This window comes from Zea mays, chromosome 3 (genome assembly GCF_902167145.1).
Source record: "Zea mays cultivar B73 chromosome 3, Zm-B73-REFERENCE-NAM-5.0, whole genome shotgun sequence".
In the NCBI taxonomy this organism is placed as follows: domain Eukaryota; kingdom Viridiplantae; phylum Streptophyta; class Magnoliopsida; order Poales; family Poaceae; genus Zea; species Zea mays.
This window is the reverse complement of record NC_050098.1, coordinates 105,276,261-105,302,890: the sequence shown is the minus strand read 5'-3', so window position 1 is coordinate 105,302,890 and position 26,630 is coordinate 105,276,261. Positions and strand designations below refer to the sequence as shown.

Sequence of the window (26,630 nt, the reverse complement as noted above, 5' to 3'; positions counted from 1 at the left end):
TTCAAAGGGCAGGTGGGGGTGGGGGTTTTTGGGGTTACGTATCGACTCCTTTGGGCAGAAAGTCGGGGAAGCGAGAGCGTAGAAAATCCTCAGTCTCCCATGTAGCTTCTTCTACTGAATGGTGACTCCACTGAACTTTATACATTCTGATTGACTTTGCCTACGTTGACCTTTCCTTCTGATCCAACACCTTGACGGGGTACTCTTGGTAGGACAAGTCTGGTTGTATCTCAATGTCCGGTTCCGGTAGCACTTCAGTGGGCAGACGAACATATTTCCGCAGCTGAGATACATGGAATACATCATGAACAGCTGACATGCTGGGTGGCAACTTCTGTTGATAGGCAACGGGTCCACAAGCTTCCTTGATCTCGTAGGGTCCAATGTAACGAGGAGCTAACTTGCCCTTGATCCCGAATCTCTGGACACCCTTGGTGGGTGATACCTTAAGATAAACATGATCTCCCACTTCAAACTGTAGAGGCTTCCGCCTCTTGTCATGATAGCTCTTTTGCTTGGCCTGAGCAGCTTCTAAGTTCTTCTTGATGATCCTGACCTTTGCCTCTGCTTCAAGCACCAAATCTGGCCCAAATATTTCCCTTTCTCCTGCTTGAGACCAATTCAGCGGGGTTCTGCATCTTCTCCCATATAAAGCTTCAAAAGGTGCCATCTTCAGACTGGACTGATAGCTGTTATTGTAAGAAAACTCCGCCAAGGAAAGACATTTGTCCCAATCCTTTCCGTAGTGCAGTGCACATGCTCGCAACATGTCTTCCAAAATCTGATTCACCCTTTCTGTCTGGCCATCGGTTTGGGGATGATAGGCTGAGCTTCGTATGACCTAGGTCCCAAGTGATTCCTGCAATTGCTCCCAAAATCGTGCCACAAATGGTGCTCCTCGGTCTGAGACTATAGTCCTTGGTATCCCATGCAGACGAACTATCTGGTCAATGTAGATCTCTGCATACTTCTCTGTCCTGTGGGTGGTGTGCACTGGCAAGAAGTGAGCGGTCTTGGTCAACCTGTCCACAATAACCCAAATGGAATCATGGTGCCTGGAGGTATTGGGCAATCCTACGATAAAATCCATGCAAATGTCCTCCCATTTCCAAGATGGTATGGGAAGGGGTTGCAAAGGGCCTGCTGCCTTCAAGTGACTAGCTTTTATCCTCTAGCAAGTGTCACACTCGGATATGTACTTGGCAATTTCCCTCTTCATTCTGGTCCACCAATATAAAGATCTGAGATCATGGTACATCTTGTTGCTACCAGGGTGCATGGAGAATTTGGAAAGGTGAGCTTCATCTAGTATCTTCTTTCTGAGCTCAGGGTCCTTGGGAACAACTAATCGATCTCCAAACCATAGAATTCCCTTGTTGTCCTGCCGGAAGCACTTGTATTTCTCTGCCTTCTGCTTGATCATTTCCTTGATAACCTGAACACCCTTATCCTCAATCTGTGCCCTGACTATCTGCTCTTGCAATGTGGGCTCTACCGAGATATAACTTAAGTCACCCGAAGAAACAACTTCCATGTTCAGCTTGCACAATTCATCGCACAGGGTGGTAACTCTTGCATCCATGCTCATACAATTGCACTGGGCCTTTCTACTCAAAGCATCTGCCACAACATTGGCTTTACCAGGATGGTAATGCACCTCCAAATCATAGTCCTTGATTAACTCCAACCATCTCCTCTGCCTCATGTTCAGATCTGCCTGAGTGAAGATGTATTTGAGACTCTTGTGATCAGTGTAGATGTTACAGTGGGCTCCCATCAAGTAGTGTCTCCATATCTTAAGAGCATGAACCACAGCTGCCAATTCCAGATCATGCGTGGGGTAGTTCTGCTCATGGGGTTTGAGTGCTCGGGAAGCATAAGCAATTACTCTGTTATCTTGCATCAAAACACATCCCAATCCAGTACCGGAAGCATCACAATAAACTTCAAATGGCTTGGTGTTATCCGGTTGAGCCAGCACTGGGGCTGTTGTCAGATGCTGCTTCAAAGTATGAAAGGCATCTTCGCACTTTTGGCTCCAATCATACTTGACTCCCTTCTTTAATAGTTCAGTCATTGGTTTGGCAATTCTGGAGAAATCCAGAATAAATCGTCGATAATACCCTGCTAAACCCAGAAAACTTCGAATCTGCCTCACTGTAGTCGGGGGTTTCCAATTCATCACCTCCTGCACCTTCTCAGGATCAACTGATATCCCATCCTGAGAAATTGTGTGACCCAAGAATTTAATCTCCTTCAGCCAGAATTCACATTTAGACAATTTTGCATACAATTGATGGTCACGCAGTCTCTGAAGTACAATATGCAAATGTTTGGTGTGCTTGGCTTCATTCTTGGAATAAACCAGGATATCGTCAATGAAAACGACCACGAATTTGTCCAACTCTGGCATGAATACTGAGTTCATTAGGTACATAAATTAAGCCGGGGCATTGGTCAGCCCAAAAGACATCACCAAAAACTCATAAAGCCCATATCTGGTCGAGAAGGCCGTCTTGGGAATATCACTGGCACGGATCTTGATCTGATGGTAACCTGAGCGAAGGTCTATTTTGAAGAATACCTTGGCTCCCACTAACTGATCAAACAGAACATCAATACGGGGCAGTGGGTATTTGTTCTTGATAGTCACCACATTGAGAGGGCGGTAGTCAACACACATTCTCAAACTCTCATCCTTTTTCTTCACGAATAGGGCTGGACATCCCCATGGTGAAGTACTTGGGCAAATAAACCCCTTGTCCAACAACTCTTGCAATTGCTTTTTCAGCTCTGCCAATTCTGCGGGAGGCATCCTATAGGGTCTCTTGGAGATAGGAGCAGTCCCGGGTTGCAATTCGATTGCGAACTCAATGTCTCGGTCAGGCGGCATCCCTGGCAATTCATCCGGAAAAACATCCGGGTAGTCACAGACCACTGGGATCTTTTCCACTGGGGATTCTATCATAATGAAGGCACAGGAACGGGTGCATCCCTGGTCGGGTAGATATAAGGTGATCTCGCCATCCAAAGGGGAGTGAATTTCTATGGCTCTGGCTGCGACATCAATCACCGCGTGGTGTCGTGATAACCAATCAGTCCCTAAGATGATATCCACACTATCCAATCCCATTATCAAGAGAGTGGTTTTGAAAATGAAACTACCCAGCTTAATTGGTACGTGTCTATTGATCTGATAGGTGGCAACCCTGCCTCCTGGTGTTGAGATTGTAATGCCCCCATTGGTGTGGTGAAAAGGCAATTGACACTTGGCACTAAATTTGGTACTGATAAAACTGTGTGATGCACCAGAATCAAAAAGAACAATAGCAGGATAATTCAAAACTGTAAAGATACCAGTCAAGACGGGCGCTCCCTCTGGAATATCAGCCATGGTGGTGAAGTTTAGCCTGCCCTGCCTCACTTACACCTTCTGTCTCTTGCCTTGATTCTGATTAACATTCTGCCCCTGCCTCTGCTGGTTCCTGGAGCAATTCTTGGCATAATGTCCAGTGTTGCCGCATGTGAAACACCTGTTGTCATTTGCCTGGCGATACTGCTGCTGCTGCTAATTGTTCCTCTGAGCTGTAAACTGGGTGCGGTTGGGTGCCTGCTGCTGCTGCTGTGGTCGGATCGCCCATCGCCCTTGTTGCTGCTGGGGTCCCCTGTTCTGTGTGTCGGACACAATCCTGAAGCGTTGTGGCTGAGCTGAGGGTCCTACCACAGGGGTCTTCCTCTTCTTTTCTGCCTGTCGAGCTGTAATGCAGTCCTCATGGGAGATAGCCATGTTGACCAACTCGTTGTAGCTGTTGGCCCTGACAGTGTTAAGACGGTCACGGAGCTTAGTGCTGAGCCCCCTCCTGAACCTGTCTCTCTTCTTCTCGTCCGTATCTGCATGATATCCAGCATACTGGCACAAGTCATTAAAAGCCTGGGCATACTGCAACATTGTCCTGTTGCCCTGAGTGAGTGCCAGAAACTCGTTGAGCTTTCGGTCCATAATCCCGGCTGGTATGTGGTGTCCCCTGAAAGCTGCCTTAAACTCTCTCCATTCCACCTCTCGATCCTCTTGCTGCATAGCAAGAAAATGGTCTCACCAAGTCCTTGCGGGTCCGCGAAGCTGCTGGGTGGCGAACCTAACTTTAGTGACGTCTGAACATGCTCCATGGAGTAGCGGGAATTTGGATTCCACTACTCGCAACCACACATCTGCATCAAGTGGGTCCTCTGCCCTTGTGAACAATGGTGGCTGGGTGCTGAGGAACTCCTGGTAGGTAGCTGCCGCGGGGTGACGCTGATGGTCTCCACCACCATAATGCTGAGGTGGTGGCTGACGCTGAGCCAGCTGCCTCAAGATCTCATTTTGCTGAGCCATTTGCTCCTGCAGAGTGGGAGGCGGCGGCGGCGGTGGAGGAACGCGCTCATTCTAGCCACGACGCTGCCTCCCGGCCATCTGAAAAACCACATATATACTTAACACCATATCTCCAAGTTCAAGGTTTAATCGCGGCGAAAAGAGTCAAAAAAAAAATGATAGATTCCACTTAAACAAAAAGGATTTCAAAAGGCATAAATTTTTCCTTCCAAATTTAAAACTGATAACATCCATCAGCCATGCTTCCAAAAGAGTTTAATGCAATTACATCAAGGATCCCAAAAAGACTCAACTCTAACTAGCCTAGTACCCCAAGGGTGCAAAAGCTAAGCTAGCTGCGAGGAGTCCTACCATCTCCGATGTCTATCCCGGACACCTAGTGAGAGAACGAGGCAACACTCGACTCGGGGGAAGGTGGTCTCCCTGAGCCAGCAGTGTCCAAACTAGAGGCAGGCTCGTCTCCTCCCTTGATGTCGACATCCTCGTTGGCCTCCATATCCTGGATCTCCTGGTGATGCATATCCAAGTGCTCGTTAGCCTCAGCAGGCTGCTGCTGAGTGTTAATGAGCTGATCCTCGAGAACCTCGATGGTGTTCTCCCTGGTGCCCACTAGTTCCTCCAACTCTTGGATATCAGTGGATAGCTGCTCCACCTGCAAGTCCTTTTCCACCATTTCAGTGGACAAATCAACCACGAGCTCCTCTCTGTTGTCCAAAGTGATCTTGGTCGCCTCCAATAGTGCCATCAGATGGGACATCGCCTCACCGCGCATCACTTGCAGACGGTACAGAGCATTCATGCACCGTATGGTCAAGTGCGCAGTCTGTCCTGGGTAGATGGCACAGATATCCTTGGCATGCTCCACCCGATCCTTCCACATTGGGTCGTCCTCCTTCTCCGCGGGGAACAAGCCAATGGGGTGGGTAGACAGCTCCAAAGGATGGAACCCGCAGAAAGTGGTCAACCCATGCAGAGCGATCGCCTCGATCGTGTCCTCAGCCCGGTATCCGAAAGACTCAGAGTCCAACGAGCGCCAGCCTGGCTGCAGGGGATGAGGCTCCAAGGTCATCCTCACCCTACAGTGGGGCACTCGGTGCTTCTCGAACTGCTGCACCGTGTACTGAGGGGGTGTCGTGTATCCTGCCCCCTGAAGTACCTCCCACAAAATGCGGGGAAAGCCCTCTCGTGCAAGCCCGTCAGTGTGGGACAGTGCATTATCGTCATCTGAGGATCCATGGGAAGTCATCTGTGTACGGTTAAGTGTAAGTAAAAGAAAAAGAATTATAAAAAGAACAAGAAAAATAAGACTCAGCCTTTCTCTAGTTGAATAAAATGGTACTGGGGAACTTAGTTGGTCATAATTTAAGTCCTTACTAATTTTCCATTTGTTTAATTAAAGAATGCATGCATGCTCGTCCTGAACGACCTCACAACAAGGTAAAGGGAATAGGGAAGAACTCCCATCCTGTAAAAGTGGCCTGTAGGGCCTGATCACTTAGCCGCCTAGCTACCCTTCTATCATCCTAAGGCTTCACGTCCTAGGTCTATCCTGCTCATCCTACTATCTATCCAACATTGTTTCTATCAAGTTTTACTTCGGAAAAGGATGGCATTTATATTTTATTGATTCCTCTGTGGTGGTACAAGCTCCGATACCAGCTGTGGCGGAACTGCCCGAATTATTCCAACTTAAGTGCCTAAGTCCCACCTCAGAGGCTAGACCACACTTAAATGGGAATAACTCGTCAATTCCTTGGATTTAGTCCGACAAGGCCACTGACAGGATCAAGTACCACAATCTCACTCGATGGTGAGTCACAGAGCAAATACAATAAAGCATAAAACCATGCATTAAAGAGTATTAAATTATTACATCATCGTCGGAGTCTTGCCAAAAGTAGTCATCACTGTTCGAAGTGCAGCGGAATAAAACTAACGGTAAATAAACAGAGAGATGGGGAAGCATGTCCCATCACTCCTCATGCTCCTCCTCAGCCGAGGTAGGGTCCCACTCGACAGTCCAACCCGGTGGCAAGATGGACGGCCAAGTCACTCCAGCAACCATGTCCTCCAGAGAACCTGTAAAATTATGCCACAAGCAAGGCTGAGTATACTAATACTCAGCTAGACTTACCCGGTGTGAGGAGTCTACTCCTCTACCTCTAGACATGCAGCTGTTTGGCTGTGGGGTTTGGTTGCCAAAAGCACTAGCCGAGTTTCTAAATCAAGTTTTTAACTTTGTCAAATTAAGTGTGACTCTCTTAAGGCTAAAGATGTACTATCTACTCATACATGGTAGCAAACATTTTTAGCAATCAACATTTTGTATCATCTCATCACAATTCCACTTGTTACTCAATGTAGCAGCATGGATCAAGCAGTCTCATTAGCTGCGAGAAGCAGACGATTCGAATCGAGTTTTTATCCTTGCAAGGTAAACCTAAACACACGACGTGGCGAGGCACTCCGTCCCCACACACATGAACCGTCCCCATTGATTCCCTGGCAACAGATCAAGGCTCACCGCCTTGGCGTACAATGCCTCACTGACCCCGACTGCCGTCGTGCAGTGACCGCACTTGTACCCACCATAACCGGAATGGGAGACCACGTCTCAGGTCGCGTGAGGGGCAAAGTCTGCGAGCAGGTTCACTCAGGTACTAGGCTTACCGATTTACCATATTTCTCGGTATGTGTTTAGTACGTTCAAACGCTTGACACATAGTACCACACCTTAATCCTTATCCAAATTTTCATCCCGTGGACAACCAATCCCCATGAATGGTTGTCCAAAACCCAGCATCATTATGATAAGAAAGTGGATACAACCAATTTCCTGACCTCGCGCGAGTGCTAGAAAAATCACTCGTCTTCTACCGAGATCCTAATTAATAAAGCAGCTACTCGACCTAGCATACTAGTATTCATCTCAACAGGATTCCTGAGATCATGCAACTAGGGTTTCAAACAATTCCTACGCCTAAGTGCACAATCAATCCTACAATCATTAAGTGAAGTAAAATAGCATAAATAACAGGTTATGCATAAACCGGGGCTTGCCTTCCAAGGCTGTGGCAGGCAGATCCTCTGGTGCAGGCTCGGGTGTTGGATCCGGGGCTACCTCCTGAGCAGCTCCTTGCTCCGGCACGAGGATGTACTCTCCGTCAGCAAGGTTGCAGTCTATCAAAATGAAATGAACATATATGTCATGATTATGTAGGATTTAATAACACTATGTTAAGAGAAGAAAGACTAAGTTAAAGAGTAACTTAGGGTTTCCGGGTCATAGGTGGCTTTTAGTAGTTTATGCTTATCACTTTTAGTTTTAGGTTTTTGTTGAGGATAAACATAGGGAATTGGTATTGCCTTTATATACTTCAGTGGACAAGTTATAAAGGGTTTTTAGGATGACACTAATTTCCTATTACTCATTTTTCCTTTTCTTTATTTTCTACTTATGGTTTCTAGGGTAGGTTTGAACTATGACAGTGGTTTAATATTTTCCAAAAATTCTATAAAAATTACAGTGGGTTGCCATTTGCTATTCTAGCCTATTTTAAGAATTTGAGGCTTAACATATAAAGGCTATGCTTTAGACAAAAATAACAAGAGTTGTGTAAAATGGGCCACTTTACACTACATCTCTTAATTAGGGGTGGGTTCTGTCCTAAAGGTTATTTTTGCTGGCATCTAATAGCAATAATAGGCTTCTATGCCAAAAAGCAAAGAAAGCTAAGGGATGGTCATTTAGTTATGATTTTCTAAAGTTAAATGCCCAAAAAGGCACTTTCTACTACATTGTTATTTGAAAAATGTCAAACAACAGATTTCATATTTTTCCTAAGTTCTTATTAACAAAACATTAATTATCCCAAGGGTAGGGGTGTTTTCACCTTGGGGTTATTTTTGTAGGGTTTTTTCTAAGTTTTCCTTGTTTTATTAAAATAAAAGGTATCCTACTTATTTTATACTAAACCAGGGTATGATAGATTTTTCCAGTGGACTACATTGAATAAGTACCCTAACAAAAATAGGGGTGCCCTCTGGTTCATTATTTAAATCACATTTTCTATTTTCCTTAACCTTAAGCATATTGTAAAATAAGTGGTAAAAACTAACTTAATGGGGTGGACAGAGAGGTTTAGCATTTTTAATTAGGTCAGTAGGTGGACATAAACTTCTCCAAAGTTTTCTAACCCTAGTCAAATAGTACAACTATTTTTCTTCCTATTATTGAGCTTTTGGCCAAAACTATAATTAAATCAGAACCCTAAAGTTTTCTATAGTACATAGGGGTTTTATATTTTTCTTAAGTAGTTTACTTTATTTAGAGTCTGACAAAATTGGTTTGACCAAATTTGGATGAACTAAACAGAAGTTATGGATTTTCAAAGTTTCTGTTCAAATTTAAAATCAGGTTTAATAAGGTTTTCTAGAAATGCAGTTTACACCGAGGTCCCCAGGGTCTTTCCTAATAAACCTTCGCAGTTCTACCCTTGCGCCACTATTCCTCTGTGTGACTGACAATGCGCAAAACCCCCTGACTTTCTCTTCCTCTCCCCCGCGGTCCCTCCCAGCTGTAAACAGTATCCGCAGAGAAGAAAGGGGCGGCGCGGCTTACCGGCGACGAGAGAAGTCCGGCGAGGGGTAGGGTTGGCTCGGGGAGGTTCTAGCGGTCACAACGACGTACGGCTCGACGGCGGGGATGGCCGGAATCGCTCGGTCCACGTGCGCAGGCGGGTGTCCTCGTCGGCGGCGGGTGTGCCGGCCAAACCACGACGACCTAGTCCAATCCAATGGCACGGTGAGCTTCCTGGGGTGATGTAGAGGCTATCTGTCCATTGAATCGAAAAATGGCGCAGTGATTTACCCGGTCCACGTGCGGCGGCGGGGTGATGAACTCCGGCGAGCACGGTTTCGCTATTCCGGTGACGCGGGTCCTCGGTTCAAGCTTGTGTAAGCTTCACGGCCTCACAAGGAAGCTATCTGAAGGCTTGGATCGAACGGAGGAGGACGGGAAAGGGGCTGCCCACGGTGGTTGCTCTCGGGCGGCTCTGGCGGGTCGTGGGGAGGTCGCAGGAGCTAAGGGCGGGCTCGGGGGAGTTAGGCGTGGTACGGAGGAGGCAACGGGGAAGGCAGCCGAGCACTAGGATGGGCTTTATAGCCGTGGCGCGGGCGTGGTCACGGGCGGCCGCGGGCGCGCGGGGGTTCGCGCACGGGCGTGCTCTGAGCGTGCCCCCGGGTGTCAGCCCGCGTCGAACACGTGGGAGCTCGCTTCTTCCATGGTTCAACGGCTGATTTGAGCACCTTAGCGTGTGTATCTTGGCAAAGTCACTATGTACGGTCTCTTCCCTGCTCCATATCCTACCTTTTTGCTGTGAGTTCCAAGTCAAGATATGGTCAGGGTAGGGAGATAGAGGGGTGAGAAGTTGGCTATGTCAGCTAGGTCCAAGCCGAGACAAAAATGGTGCCAAGTCGTGTCAAACGCCCTAGGGTAGGTGTCACCTCTTTCCAGGGCATTCTAGGGTTAATTTGGCGCCACTTTGTCAATTGGGTCGAAGTGTTTTGAATTTTGGATTAGAGTGAACATGTGGGATCTTTGTTCAAAGGTTAGTTTTTAGACTTAGGTAATTTCTGAAATTTCTCTTGTGCTTAACCTTTGGTGAACTTTTTGGGGCTTTTCTGAAATCTTTTTGGGGTTACTTCCTTACTATTATTTGTAGGTTATGAAGTATACTACAACTTTTATATTTGGCCTAAGCCATGATCATAAGGTTTACATGACCTTTTGATCCTATCTTCATTTAGGGTTCCCATTATCCAAAGGGGTTTGCTTTAGGGTTTTGGGAAATTCTCCCCTTAGATGTGCATGACAAGCTAGGGCATGATATCCAAGATGGTTTGTACTTGCTTAGGACCTTGAAGTCCAAGTTTGATGTACTTGCCCAAACCAATCCACATGTGATAATAGGTTAAATGGGGTAGCCCTGGGTGGACACCCTGAGTAACACCTGGGGTGTTACAGACACCGTGGCGAACTAAACAATAAAATGGAAGACACCGTAACAACCACATGTTCGCTTTAGTTATCTACATATTATCGATGTTCAGCTTTAACACCATTAACAAGACGACAACATGTTTATTTATTTACGCAACACAATTACAACATCACAAGCACGCGTATTTTATTTATTTGGACACGACCTTTTTATTAGTTCTCCTATTGATCACACACAAGCATCACTGATAACACAAATTTAATAGAGGACATAAGCGTCAATATCTATGAAACTCCTATATCGCAATCACTAGAGAAAAGAACATATAAAACAAAACACACATGTCATCTCTAGCCTAACCATGGCAAGTCTACATTACTTAAGAGCAAACCAAACATTTTTAGCGAGAAGGGTGAACTAAATAATCAAAAGCGCACTAGCAGAATTTTTGGACAGCAATACAGCAGTCACTTGTTTCAGTCATAACTCACAAGATGTTTAACCAAAAATAGTAAACTAGGACTTTCTAGAAAGCTTGAAAAGTGCTTTACAACTTTGGTATTGTCTTCACAGCATGATTAAACACTTAGCAAGGTCAAAAGGTGTTAACACAACAGCGCTGTCCAGATTTGGACAGATTCAGACTTGTGACTTTAAAAATTCATAACTAAAGATTCAGGCATCCAAACAAGGTGATCCTAGACTTTCTGGAAAGGTAATAAAATTGTCTACATATCATTTATACACATCTCAAGGTGATTCAATATTTAACTAAGGATAAACATCACTAAAAGACTTTGCTGTCCATAACTGGACAGATTCAGTCTTCAGACTTTAAACATCCATAACTAAATCTTCAGACCACCAAAAATAGTGATCCAAGACTTTTTGGAAATCTTGGCAAATGCACTACATAACTTTTATGATCACCAAGAAGTGATTTCATGTTTAACTAAGTCAAACAATTCAGTCTTCGAAATCTGTTCTGTCAGTGGACAGAACACAGCAACCAGTTTGTAAAATTCATAACTCTTAAACTGTCAGACCTATGGTTATGAAATTTTAACACAAGCAAGATCAGAAAAACATCTACAACTTTCTTATAACGACCATGAACAGATTGCAAAATTAAATTGAGCAAACAATGCAGTTTCTGAAATATGTACAGAATTTGGACAGATTCAGTTACTGAATTTGTAAAAAGCATAACTCCTAAACGATCAGGTTTATGGCTGTCAATTTTTAGTAAAAGCAAGATAACAAGGTTATCTACAACTCTTCTATATGACTTTTCTACAGAAAACATGATTTGACTCATCCAACAAACAGCACAACTAAAACAGTGCGTGCAGTCCAAAACAGAAATCAATAAATTTCAGCTCATGTATAATTCAAGAATCGCCGCGTTCGAGAGACTTGAATTACTCTAATGCTTTACTATTTGTTCGAGTTGAGACAATCAATTTAGAACCAATAATTCGACTTGCAAATTTTATTCAAGTCATTAGTGCACTAAAATTACTACAACCAATTAACAACGCATTCTTCACGACAATCACTCAACAATTTGCATTTTAAATTAGACATCACATGAGCACTACTACTTTTTACCCGCTATCATAACCATACACATTTAGACTACAACAAGTAATTCATCGTAACTACGAGCTTAACCAAAGCCATCTAACAAGTTGATTAACCAAAGGAATGGCATAGCCCGTCATACGACATACACGTCGGCTTGCCTATTATTATCGCAGTCCGAGACACCACATATATATATATATATATATATATATATATATATATATATATATATATATATATATATATATATATATATATCACAATCACTTACGCTATCGACTCCTAGTTAACATGAGTTGGCTAATCACAGTATAAGACCTAGCGAACCATTTTAGACATCGTAACTCAAAAACATGGGTTGGAGCCGATTAATCAGTGTTTCTTAACCATTGCTCAACTTGAATTAGTTAACACACAAGTCACCTAAATAGCACATTTTTGGGGGTCTATCATAGAGACATTAACACATGGCATAAAACTCCATAAGACCTACATTGGCTACTGAAGGACCTAAAGCACTCACGTGCATATGTTGTCGGATTGTTCTTCAATTTTAGCAAGGACTGACTCATGAACGCTATTCGTCTCCAATAATTATTGGGCTGCGATAACGCTCATATAAGACCTATAATCGATCATCAAGACATTTATTTATCCAACGGACATGGAATGCGATGATTGACAAAACAAAGTATCAATCCGCCATACAACAGAAATCATGACGGCACCGATGGATGCTATCAATTACCCGTTTAAACATATTAAACTTACTTCTCGCTTCGCCACTACACCACCCTTTAGTCACATGACCATCGGGAGCATCCTTCACACGATTATACAATAGCAACCTACACGTCGGGTTACACAATACATACATCTTTTCTTCGTCGCGAGTATAACCACATTACGGCATATACCCGCACACCTCAATCAATTATCTTACGCCACCACTACTTCAATACACCACAGCACTCACGTACATACATGTCCCCACTGCCTTCTCATGCCCAATTTTAGCACAATTATTTATGACAACGTTTATCGACTAGACAAGTGAAACACTAACCGATCATTCGCACATCTCGCCTTTAAAACACGAATCACGTGTCACATAATTTATATCTTCAACCCACGCTACCCTACGCCACGATGAATACATAAGATATATTTAACATAGACTAACCCCTTAGCCGGCTATGGAAGTCATCGAGCATGCTTTAGGCTTTATTAAATTTACCACAGCTAACACACTACTTTACGACGGAGTGTTTTATCATACAATTAATACATCCGCGACCAATCCCTACGACGCACCAATGGACCATTGCAGGCACACAAACACTTGTTGGCATTCCAATCGCAAACACAACTACGCATACCACTTTCTCGTCCATGAATTTTAATTCGCATACAACATATTCACACACATATATCTACATGACAATGACAAATGTGCAAGTAAGTCAATCACATGGATTCAACATGAACGAGTCGAGACTTGCCGCATGGGCTGTCCACATGGCTCGACATTTGGTCGAACGGGCAAGGCGCGAAGCGCGGCGTCGACCACTAGCTGCGAAAACACACAAATTTGTTGGCGGCAGTTCATCGAACATCACACACATCGGAAAATAAACATCACGAACAGTGGGGGTTTCTCACCAAGGGTTTTGACGGCGTCGAGGATGGGCTGCTGCATCGCGCGGCTTGCTGCGCATTTTGACGAACAGCCGGCGGGCACCACGACGAACAGCGAGGAGGGGGCTCACGGTTTAGGGAGGGGGAACCGAGCAAAGAAGGTCGCTGTGCAGGGGGCGTGGCCAAAGGTGAAAGGGGTGCTGTGCATAGGGAGTAGAAGGCCGGCCACCGAGGTTTGCTGGTCGGCCATGGGGACAGGGGTGCGGCCCTGGAGCTCCTACGTCTAAGGGAAACAGCGAGAGGGAGTTGCAGACCGGAGCTTGAATGGCATCCAGCTAGCGCGCGCAGGGGGAGATGGTGAGCTGGACAAAAAAAGGGAAACTCGATCTGGGGAGGATGGCGGCCAGGTGGGGCTGCTGCTAGGCGCCGGCCATGGGTGGAAGAAAGGGGCACCTGCTTGCTCGAGGAAGAAGAAGGGGAGGAGTGATGGACGCCATGGAAGGAGCTTCAGCGCGCCGAGGAAGAAGGGCGCGGCTCCCTGCACTTGGGCTCAAGGGAAACAAAGAGGGGGGGACAGCGCTGGGCAGAGGAGATGAGCTGGGCGCAGGGAGGTGGAGGCGCCATGGGAGGGAGCTTGCTGCTGCGCCAGGGAAGAAGGAGCTGAGCTCCCTGCTGCAACCGCGAGGAAGAAGAGACAGGGAAGAAGGAAGTTGTGCGTGAGAGGAGAAAGGAGAAGAGAGAGTGGTGGCTAGAAAATTTGAGGGGTGGGAGTGAAAATTTGCCAATTTGCAAGGGAGAGAGGTCCTATTTATAGAAGGGGCACTAGGGTTAGGGTTTTCTCATGGGCCAAATGGGCCGGGCTAGAATGGGCTTGGCCCAAAACACGTACTCGGGCCACGCTAATTTATTTTCCTGAATAAAAATGCTCCCGCGGAATTTGTTTCAACAGAGAACAGAGCGAAATACAGTTCGGACGAACGGACGATTGAGCGATTAACTCGACCGAGAGTCTGATTTGATTTCGCTCGGCAATAATTTCCTACGCATGATTCGAAAATAAATTGTCTCGGGGTATGACCGGATTTCGGATTTAGGATTGAAAGAGACAAATCGCGACATTTAAAATCATCGCCGATGTTGATTTTTGAATTCGGATCGAACACATAGGTATTAAGCTGAGTCGAGTAAGATTTGATTAGAGGACGACATACTGAGTATTCCTTTTGAGAGTACGGATTCGGATTAAAATAGTCGAACATCGATCGAAGTTCAAGGAATTGGATTCGGACTCAGATCAGATAACAGTCGTCGAGAGTTTGATTTAATGAGTTTCAGATGAGATTTATAATTCGAGAATGATCTTCGAGTTTGCATTCGTGCTGAGGATAAAAGTTTTAACAGGCTCCAAAATTGGCCTTCTGTGAGACTGAGTAGCTCCGAATTCGGTGAAATGTGAATGAATAATCTGGATAATCAGGGAGATACACGAGCGAGAAATAGAAATTTTTACTGAGCATCCGAGATTAGGATAAATCTCGCGACGTAACACAAAACTGACACCTGGGGTGTCACAAGGGCAACCGAAAAAAAATTACATTAGTATATTCACTTACTTGTTGAATGTAAGAAGTGATAGCACCTGCCATGTGGTCATAATACTTTATGTATCTCATTGCATAAAAGCAACAGTCGTTGGACCTTGTTTTCATTGTTGGGAAATTTGGTGGCATATCGATTAGGAAATTACCAAATTTAGGGAAGGATGCTTTAGGGAAGACATGTTGTAAAGCTTTGCTCAACATACTCATTATAACCCTAGCCTATGGGAATTTCCTTCAACACATATCCATTTGGGCATAATGATAGTCCTTCCATGTAGTGCCACCGAGACCTATACCATACAGATTCGAATCTAAAATGTGGATGCATCGATTCTGGAGGTTGATTACGTACAGTGTCCAATGCCTCTACTAAGCATAGGTACCATTATATGTTTATGAAAAATATGTAAATGAGTTACATGGTGTTGTTTCACAGGCATGATGAGTAAAATGTACAGTTAATATGACATGTGTTTTAAAAAAAGATGAGTATGAAATTGCAAATATGAACAATGCTCAATACCATTTTGCATTGATCCAAATTGACCAATGAAGGCAGTGTGTTTTGTAAGCAATTCTGTAGCACGGTTTGCTTAAACGCTTGAGGTGTCTTACTATGACGTTCCTGCTCCACAAAGTTTAGCAGGGCCTAAGTACAATATAAAGAGTGTGTCAGTATATTTAGCAGGGCCTGATTACAATACTTATGAAACAAGAACCTACCCCAACATTGACGTCAAGTATTAATCTATTAGTGGTCATAGTTAGACGATGATTTTTGGAATCATCACGAACACATTCAATGAAACACTGCATGAACACGTTGTCAAGACACTTCCCGCCTGAGAAGGATTCATAAATATCGACACAGTTTCCACTGTATTCACCATAATCTAAGACGTTCATGTATGATGATTTGAAGAATACTTTTATATATTCACTAGGTGAGTGCCCGTGCGTTGCAACAGAAACATATAATACCACGATAACATATATATAATGTGTGTTATATTGTTATGAGAAAAGGTTTCATAATCCATTTGTAATCCTGTCCATACATAAATTTTGTTATTTTAATCTAGATGTTTCACCACTACACTGTGACCATCAGTACTATGCAGACTTCTATATATGACACAATCTGAATGGCCTTGTCGTTGGAGAGCACGTCTCACACCTATCGGAAGAAGTTCCATCGTACATTGTCAATCATCAGGCACACACCACCATACGCGATTGCTTAAACAAAAAGGTAAGTGTGTGTTTGGAAAGAGAATTAAAGGCAGACAGGCACAAAAGCTACCCCGACGGTGGCAAGGATGACGAACTGGTCATTGCTGTCGGTCCTCCTCTGTGTCACCTCCGGCGTCGAGATGATGCCATAGTCCTTGATACAGTAGTCGTCGAATGCGCGCGACATGGCGACCCTCAACGACTCTTGGCTGGGCTGCTAGACGAACTACACCTCGGGCTCATTAGCAAGGTAGTACACCTGGCCATTGCACCACCGGATGCGCTCCTTTGCATACATCATGTTCTAGGACACTCACACAATGTCAGCAACGGTCGTCGTCCCAGCGCACCAGAATTCATGGCCGGTCAGTAGCGACTTACATGGTAGGTCGGGCTTCAGGTCGACGATGAGTTGGACGACAATGATGGCGCTGTCGTCGGATGCGATGCCCGGGAGTCGTTGACGTTGGCAAAGACCATGAGGCCCCCCTGCTTGATGATGGACAACGTGGTACAGCCGCTCTGGACCACGTCCAAGCAGCGGCTGCGCTAGAGCTTGTCGTCCAGAGCGGCACATGAGGCCACGTAGGACTGCTTCTAGAGGTCGAACTGGCAGTCACCAAGCTTCTTCTCGCCGTCGATGAGCGATGCCAACGCGAGCGCCTCCTATTAGTGGTGTTTGTTCGAGGTTTCCGAGTAAGAAACATGGATTCATCCTTGGCGCTGGTTTATGAAAATGACTCACAAGTTAGTTCCATGAAAAAATTATACGGAGAATAAATGCCACGCATGCAAAAAAACTAAGTTGAAAACATTATTGAAACAAAAGAAATTGCATGCAAGGCTCTTCTTTAAATACTACTCTCTCTCCATCCAAAAATATTCAAGAATCTAAGTGTTGGGGACTTGTTCTCAAATGCTATGAATTAAGAACAAGGCAACACAAAGTGTTAAATGTTGATGCCCTTCGTCCAACGAAGCATTATTCCTTTAAGGATTAATGAACTTTGGACGAAGGTTGAAGGCAATACAATTACGAAGGTTAAATCTTCGTAATAGATTGAATAAAGTAATATAGAATATGAAGCATCAAAGGTAAATAAATTACAAATGAACAACATTACTTTTATATTAAATTGATTTAATATATTTAAGCATTGGATACAATTATACCTTTGCCTTGACAAAGATTGATTCCCGAATGATGCGGTTGCAATTACCGGAATTTGTAAACAGTAAAGGAATACTGTTCACTATTTATAGGCACGGGACACAGCCTGTGAGGAATTACAATTATGTCCCTCATAAGGAATTACAACAGCAACTCAAACATTTATGGACTAAAAGGTCATTCTACTCTTAAGTCGGTTTGTAATTCCGAAGCTTCATACAGAGGAACCTTCGGTCATCACATGCGGATAGCTTCAGCCGAAGCTGTTTCTCCCTACAAGACCTTCGGCGACGAAGCATAGTCCCAACATTAGCCCCTTCACGGTGCTAGATCGTTTTTCGTAACGAGCTTGATCCGTGAAAAAAGTCTCTTAGGCTTCGGGAAGCCGAAGGTCCGAAAAACACCTTCCCTGAGCTCGTTGTCGAGAAACGATTTAGTTTCCAAGCGCGTAGCGGTCCCACCTTGTAGCGGGTGCAAGCAGCTGTTCGCCTGGTGTAAAAATCCTGACGATTCACCTTCTTACCTGCATCACTATATAAACAGACGGATAGGTGTGAAGTTACCACAGCATTCATTGCTATTTGCACTGTTTTGCTGCCAAAATTTTTAACCATAGCCAAAGCTTGACTCTCGGAATCAAACGAAGCTCCAGTTTGAAGCCTACTTCGTCAGAAGAAAAAGCTTCGGAAGAAAAAGTACTTAGTTCCCAAAAAAATTCAGAATTAAATGGCCAAAGTGCGTTCTACCGCTAGGGTTGAGCGTGAGGGAGGCGAAGCTGAAGGATCGGAGACTGTTCCCATCTCCGAAGCGATGCAACGATCCGGACTGGTAACCTCGGAAGGAATCCGTACCGCTGAGACAGAGCAGACTGTCCCCATCTCCGAAGTTGCTGCTGACGCGGAGGAAGGAAATATTGAGGAAACTGATTCCGAAGATGATTATCATATTGCCATGCCAAGTAAGCCCAGCCACTTGGACTTCGGAAAGTCAACTGTCTCTAAGGCTGATCTCTCCAAGATGGTGAAGTCGGGTTATTTTAGTGAGAGTGAGAAGAAGCTACTTCGCTTCGGGGGGGAAGAAACTACCCCGAAGCCAGAGAAGGATGAAATAGTCATTTTCAAGAGCTTTCTAAAGGCTGGGTTGAGATCCCCCCTTCATAGGATTATTGCAAATGTATTGAAGAAGTTTGGGATCTACTTTCATCAGCTGACTCCTAACGCTATCGTTAGGCTTAGTGTTTATATCTGGGCCCTCCGAAGCCAGGCGGTGGAGCCGTTTGCCGATAGCTTTTGTCGAGTTCATGAGCTGCATTACCAGACGAAGGCTAGAAAAGATGGATTGCATGATAACTTTGGTTGCTATAATTTTGCCTATCGGAAAACCACAAGGTTTCCTGTAATCAGCTACCGAAGCAAATGGCCGGCAGGCTGGAAGTCAGAATGGTTTTATGTGAAAGTTGACGAAGACAAAGAAAAGCTGGTACAAAGCCCTCTTGAATTGATCTTCGGAGAAACAAGACCGCGATGCCAAATGTCATTAGAAGGTCCCACTTGGGCTGCACTGGCTGAGTTTAAAATTGTTTCAGAACATATCAGCACTAGGGACCTGGTTCAAGAGTTTTTGGCCTTCAGGGTTTTTCCTACTTTAAAAGAATGGGAAATGCCGAAGCTAGAGGGGGAGAAAAAAAGAAGGGGAACTTGTGCGGTTACCTTATTATTACAAGTTTAAGAAATACTTTAAAACACCTTGCCAAGAGTGGCTGGAAACAATTGAAATAATGTGCAATGAAATACTCGGTAATTACTCCAAAAAAGAAGATCAGTTGATGACTGCGGCCTTCGGTACCCGTCCGAAGCGAAGACTGAATCGAGTGCTGGACGCCTTGGGTTTTGAATACCCTGACTACGAACAACTGAATAAAATTGTCGAAGGCCGGAAAAGGAGAAGGGTAGCCGAAGCTTTAAATGAAGATGAGAAAGAACCACCAAAAGAGAAGAATATTCTGAAGAAGAGAAAAGTATCGTCTCCGAAGCGAAAAGTATCTGACAAAGAAGAGACTCCCGCATCACGCTCTGCCACTGACATGGAAGAGATTTTGAAGGTAATGACTGAATCCCTGCCTGTGAAGCTAAGTCCATTAGGGCCTCAACTGACAAAGTTTTTTCAGAAGGAAAAAGAGCCCGAGAAAACGAAGAAAACAACTAAAACAAAGAGACAAAGAATCATCGCAGTGACCGAAGTCATTGACAAGACACCACCGAGAGCTTCAGCTCGGAAGACACCAGCGGCTGAGGAAATATCAAATGTTGAAGTCGCACCTTCGGAAATCGCGGCTACCGAAGCTACCTCAGCCGAAGATTTGAACTTGGAAACCACAATCGAACATATCGACAAAATACTGCTAGACATGACCACAGAAGAAGCTACTACTACCGCCGAAGAGACCATGGCCGCAGTGTCTGGGAAAGGAAAGGAAATAGCTGACGATACTTCGGAGGACGAAACCTTCATGTTTCAAAATTTAGTTGGACAAGAATTGTCAAAAACCGAAATAGAAGAGCTTAAAGAATATGCCAAATCTTGCGGATATAAACCAGGAGCACTGCTCTTCGGAGGTATTGACGATGAAAAATTAGGCTGTATCCGGGATCAAACTGGAGCTAAGATTATCGGTACTCTATCAAAGAGTATCGGTTTTCCGAAGCTGGAAACGGATATTAGCCGCTACCGACGACAACATGTCGTTGGTAGTTTATTTTATTCCAATTTCAAGGTGAACTACTTTTCCCTTGACTTTTATTGTTTTTAATAATGAAGACATTTCTAACGAAGGTTGTTTATGCGCAGAGTATGCTGTTGAGTAAGGCTTTGAAAATGCAGCAGGATCTGGAAGACAAAAAACACGAGGTTATAATTGGAAATTTAGAGAGCAAAATAAAAGAGCAATCAGCTACTATTGAAAAGAAAAACTTCGAGCTCCAGACAACTGAAGGCTTATTGGCAGAAGCCGAAGCTAAAATAGCAGAATTGAATACGAAGCTTCTCTGCCAATCTGAACAGTTTGAACAAGAAAAGCAAGAACTTAATGCGAAACTTGAAGCCGAAGTCCAACAAAATTCAGATTTGAAAAAATTATTGGCAAGCCTTCAAGACAAATGTTTAGAGTTTAGCAATAAATGTATTCAACGACTGAGAAAGATATTCCACTCAGTCGGGGCTAGCAGTGAGAAATTCACCCCGTCAACTGAAGATTTACAAAAGACCTTCGAACATATTGAGGGTGAAATTGATGAGCTTGACGAAGTTATAGCCGGGCACGGTGACTTCTGTGCCTGGGTAGCTTCTCGGGGCACTGCTGCAGCTTTTCTGAAAGCTGGCTGCGACCATGGAAAAAATGTTAATAGGCCCAATTTCACTCTATCACCATCAATTTTAGATGACATTCCTGACCTCGCCCGAAGCATTTCTAATAGATTTGTAAAGATGATATGGACAAAAGGCGGGCGAGAAAAGGCTGGAGACGAAGCTCGGAGTCATCTTGAACCAGTAAGAAATCATACCTTGTGTTTACCTTTTCCTTCAAACTTGGTTTTGACTCACAACAACTTAATTCATGTAGGGTGACGAAGCCGAGACCGATGCTTAAAGAGTATGACGCCGAAGCTGAGGCCCCATGAAGATCAGTAGGAGTAGACTGCAGAAAAACTCAAGAAACTTTTGAAATAACTTTTGTAAATATGGCTAAACTGTTTTAATGAATTTTGTTCATACCTTGTAATATGCTCTTACCCTTCCATTAATGTATGAGGTGCTTTGATGTGGACGAAATTATCTTTTTGAGCCCAAGGCGAAAAAAACACCTTCCCTTCTTTTCGTACACAGCGAAGCATAAAGCAGCTTTTCCTTTCTGCCGAAGCTCTTCTTTTCGTATACGACGAAGTACAAAAGACAAATTTTTTTTCTTTTTGCCGAAGCAACCACTTATGCTATGATGATGGTTATCCTACATATGCCTGGATGAATGTTTATGAATGCAAATGTTATGATGTAATGTGGTGTGCAAATGAATGTCCAAACACATATCCGAAGCCGTAATCACAACCGTTATTTCCTTAGAAACAATCACATATCAGCGCGGACTCTTCGCTGTAAGCCTCCCTTAGGAGCTTCTTCGCCTTTTACTTTCGGCGGTATCAGCGTTGATTTTTCGCTGTAAGCCTCCCTTAGGAGCTTCTTCGCCTTTTACTTTCGGCGGTATCAGTGTTGATTTTTCGCTGTAAGCGTCCCTTAGGAGCTTCTTCGCCTTTTACTTTCGGCGGTATCAGCGTTGACTTTTCGCTGTAAGCTCTGCATTCCCTTTGGACGACTTTTGAGCAGAAAACTTACACTGCGCCCCCTTTGGAGCGACTTCTTTAGTAGCTTCGTCGTGCTCCGCATCCCTTTAGGGACGGCTTTCGAGCTTCTTCCCTGTTTCTTTTTTTTTCTTTTCGGCACTCGATGGTGCGTTCTCAGTTTTTACATTTACATTTCTGGGGGATTTTGCTCTTATAGAACTGAAATAAAAAAGAAATTACATCTGATGGCCCCATTAAAAACCTTTCTCCCCCTTCAGAAAGGAAAAGGGTGCCATAAAAGAAAAATAAAAAATATATAAAAAATTACATCAAGTTATACATAATATCGCCGAAGCTCATCCGCATTCCAAGATCTAGGAATGTCGTTGCCGTCCATATCCTTCAATCTGTATGAACCGGGTCTTGACGAAGATACTACCAAAAAAGGTCCCTCCCATTTCAACTGCAACTTGCCCACTGTATCTGGGTTAGCCACTCTCCGAAGCACCAAATGTCCTGGCTCAATATTCTTTAGCCGAACCTTTCTATCACGCCATTTGGTTGTTTCGGCTTGATATTTATTGATGTTCTCCACAGCTTGAAGCCTGATCCCTTCTATAGCATCTTTTTCCACAGAATGATCAGCTTCGGAATCTGATTCTGTCGAAGCTACTACTCTTATTGATCCAGTTTTGGCTTCCTCCGGAGTTATTGCTTCGTCACCAAACAATAATTTGAATGGAGTAAAGCCTGTTGACCTTGATGTTGTTGTATTATGGCTCCACACCACTTTGATTAATTGATCTGGCCATTTTCCCCTGGGTTGATTGAAGATTAACTTCATTATTCCTGTCATTATGATGCCATTAGCTCTTTCAACAAGTCCATTTGACTCCGGATGTCTAACTGATGCAAAATGGATCTTCGTGCCAATTTGATCACAAAATTGTCTGAAATCTTCGGAGTCGAACTGTGTTCCATTATCTACAGTGATGGCCTTTGGTACTCCGAAACGACAAACAATATTCTGCCAGAAAAACTTTTGAATGGTGGCCGAAGTTATTGTGGCTAAAGGCTTTGCCTCAATCCATTTAGAAAAATATTCCACGGCCACTACAACATATCTTAAGTTTCCTTGGGCCGGTGGTAACGGACCTAACAAGTCAAGGCCCCACCTTTGCAATGGCCAGATGGGTTGTATCAGCTGAGTTAGAGACGAAGGTTGTTTTTGATCTCTTGCACATTTCTGACAACCTTCGCACTTTTGAACTAATTCCGCTGCATCTGAAGCTGCCTTCGGCCAATAAAACCCTTGACGAAAAACTTTTCCAAGTAACGGCCTAGATCCAATGTGAGATCCACACAGGCCTGCATGTATTTCTTTCATCAATTCTACGCCTTCGGCTCTGGACAAACACTTGAGTAATGGAGCACAAACTCCATGCTTGTACAACTCCCCTTTTATCATGACATATGGACGAGCTCTTGCCTCTATCCTCCTGTTATAAGTTTCGTCATCTGAAAGGAAGTTACCGTGAAGGTAAGAGATGATCTCAGTTCTCCAGTCTTCACTATAAACAGGAGATATATTGAGGACTGCTCTTTCAAGAAGCTCCACCGAAGGTGCTTTTATTGTTTCGAAGAACACATCCGAAGGTAAGGGCAGCCCCTGTGCCGCTGACTTAGCTAGCAAATCAGCATGCTCATTTTCTCCTCGAGGAATGTTTTTGACAGAAAATCCTTCGAAGGAGGCCTCAATCCTTCGGACCGTGTCTAGATATTTTTCGAGCTTCGGATCTTTAGCCTTACAACTCTTGTCAATATGACCCGAAACAACCTGGGAATCAGTTTTAAGAATGGCCCTTCTGATTCCCATTGCTTTTAACTTCCGAAGACCCAAAAGCAGGGCTTCGTACTCAGTAATATTGTTTGTGCAACTAAAATCGAGTCTTGCCGCATAACAAGTTTTAACTTTGGATGGTGAGACCAACACAGCAGCTGCTCCTGCTCCGAAGGTTCCCCAAGACCCATCGCAAAACACTGTCCATACTTCGGCATCTTTATTTGTTTCTTCATCCTGTGCCCCTGGCGTCCAGTCGACAATGAAATCTGCCAGCGCTTGAGACTGGATCGAAGATCTATGCACATAATCAATGCAAAATTCATTGAGCTCTGCAGCCCATTTTCCAATCCGTCCAGTAGCTTCTCTATTTCTCATAATATCCTTCAACGGTTGCGAAGAAGGAACAACAATATTGTATGCTTGAAAGTAATGCCAAAGCTTCCTGGATGCCATCAAAACAGCATATAACACCTTCTCCAATTCTGTATAGTTTTTCTTTGATACACTAAGAACCTCAGATACAAAATATACTGGGACCTGCTTCTTGACTTGGCCATCAAGCTTCTCCTGGACAAGTGCTGCACTTACCGCTGAGTGCGAAGCTGCCACATATAATAACAAAGGAGCCCCTGGTGTTGGTGGAGTTAATGTTGTTAGATCCATCAAATATTGCTTCAGTTCCTCAAAGGCTTTTTGTTGGCTTGGTCCCCATTGAAAGACTTCGGCTGATTTCAGCACTTCGAAGAATGGTAAATTTCTCTCTGCTGATCTGGATATGAATCTATTGAGAGATGCCAGCCTTCCCGTCAATCTTTGGGCCCCCTTTTTTGTATTTGGTGGCTCCATTCGAAGTATAGCTTCAATTTTACTTGGATTAGCTTCAATTCCCTTTGTTGAAACCAAGCATCCAAGAAATTTCCCCTTCTTTACTCCGAAGACACATTTTTCTGGATTCAGCTTTAGACCAGCTTGTCTAAAACTGGCGAAGGTCTCCTACAAATCAGCAATGTGATTTTCTTGTTTCGTGCTTTTTACAATGATATCATCAACATAAGTTAACACATTTCTGCCTATCTGAGACTGAAGAACCTTCGAAGTCATTCTGCTGAAACCTCCTCCAGCGTTCTTGAGCCCCTCAGGCATCCGAAGGTAACAATATGTTCCACTATGGGTTATGAAACTGGTCTTCGGCTCATCCTCCTTCTTCATCCAAATTTGATGATAGCATGAATAACAATCTAAAAGACTCATAAGCTCTGACGAAGCTGCTGCATCAACTAAGGAGTCTATCCTTGGCAATGGGAATTCGTCCTTCGGACAAGCCTTGTTGAGATCCGTGAAATCGATACACATTCGCCATTTGCCATTGGCCTTTTTTACCATAACAGTGTTAGCTAGCCATTCTGGGTACTTTACTTCTCTGATAACTCCTGCACTGAGGAGTCTTTTGACTTCATTCCGAGCTCCTTCGGCCTTGTCATCAGACATTTTCCGAAGCCTCTGCTTTCTGGGTCTGAAGGATGGGTCAACATTGAGCGAGTGTTCAATAACATCCCTGTTAACTCCACAAAGATCATTAGCTGACCATGCGAAAACATCTTTGTTGTTGAACAAAAACCTTATCAAGGTTTTCTCCTGTTCTTCGGATAATTGGGAGCCCAACAGCACCTTCTGCTCTGCTATGTCCTCACATAAGAGCATGGGCTTCGGCTGATCTGCCGAAGCTGCTTTCTCCCTTCTGAATTTGTACTGTTCACAAGCTTCAGCTCCATCTATATTATGGATTGCTTTTGAGTCAGTCCAGTTTCCTTCAGCCCTTCTGGCAGCTTCCTGACTTCCATGAATAGCAATGGGTCCTTGATCCGAAGGTATCTTCATGCAAAGATAAGCAGGATGAAGAATTGCTTCGAAAGCATTGAGGGTGCCACGACCAATAATTGCATTGTAAGGGTATTCCATGTCAACAATGCCAAACACAACTTGCTCAGTTCTGGTGTTGTTGATGAATCCGAAGGTCACTGGCATGGTGATCTTGCCCAGTGCTACAATCTGTCTTCCTCCGAAACCACAGAGAGGGTGTGTAGCATCATGGATCTTATCTTCTGGCTCTTGCATTTGTCTGAAGGCCTTAGCAAATATAATATCAGCTGCACTGCCTGTATCAACCAAAACATTGTGGACCAGAAACCCTTTGATAACGCAAGAAATAACCATAGCATCGTTGTGAGGAAAATCCTTGAGTTGAAGATCCTCTTGGGAGAAGGTGATTGGAATGTGGGACCATCTTGACTTGATGAAGGGTCCCTGTACTCCAACATGTTGTACCCTTCTCTGCGCCTCTTTCTTCTGCTTTTTGTTGGCTGGCTCTGAGCATGAACCACCTGTTATCGGGAGCACCAGCTTCGGGACCGAACAGCTCCAGCTTGATCGCTAATCGAAGCCATCAGCTCAAAAAGTGGAAGTGAGTTGACCGGAGGTGGGCGCCAATGTTGGGGACTTGTTCTCAAATGCTATGAATTAAGAACAAGGCAACACAAAGTGTTAAATGTTGATGCCCTTCGTCCAACGAAGCATTATTCCTTTAAGGATTAATGAACTTTGGACGAAGGTTGAAGGCAATACAATTACGAAGGTTAAATCTTTGTAATAGATTGAATAAAGTAATATAGAATATGAAGCGTCAAAGGTAAATAAATTACAAATGAACAACATTACTTTTATATTAAATTGATTTAATATATTTAAGCATTGGATACAATTATACCTTTGCCTTGACAAAGATTGATTCCCGAATGATGCGGTTGCAATTACTGGAATTTGTAAACAGTAAAGGAATACTGTTCACT

The 26,630-nt window shown here is 44.0% G+C and overlaps 1 pseudogene; it reads right to left on the bottom strand.

Moving 5' to 3' along the window:
• Positions 1-16,296: 16,296 nt before the first annotated feature.
• On the bottom strand, positions 16,297-17,093 carry LOC109945061 (probable protein phosphatase 2C 48; annotated as a pseudogene).
• Positions 17,094-26,630: the final 9,537 nt, after the last annotated feature.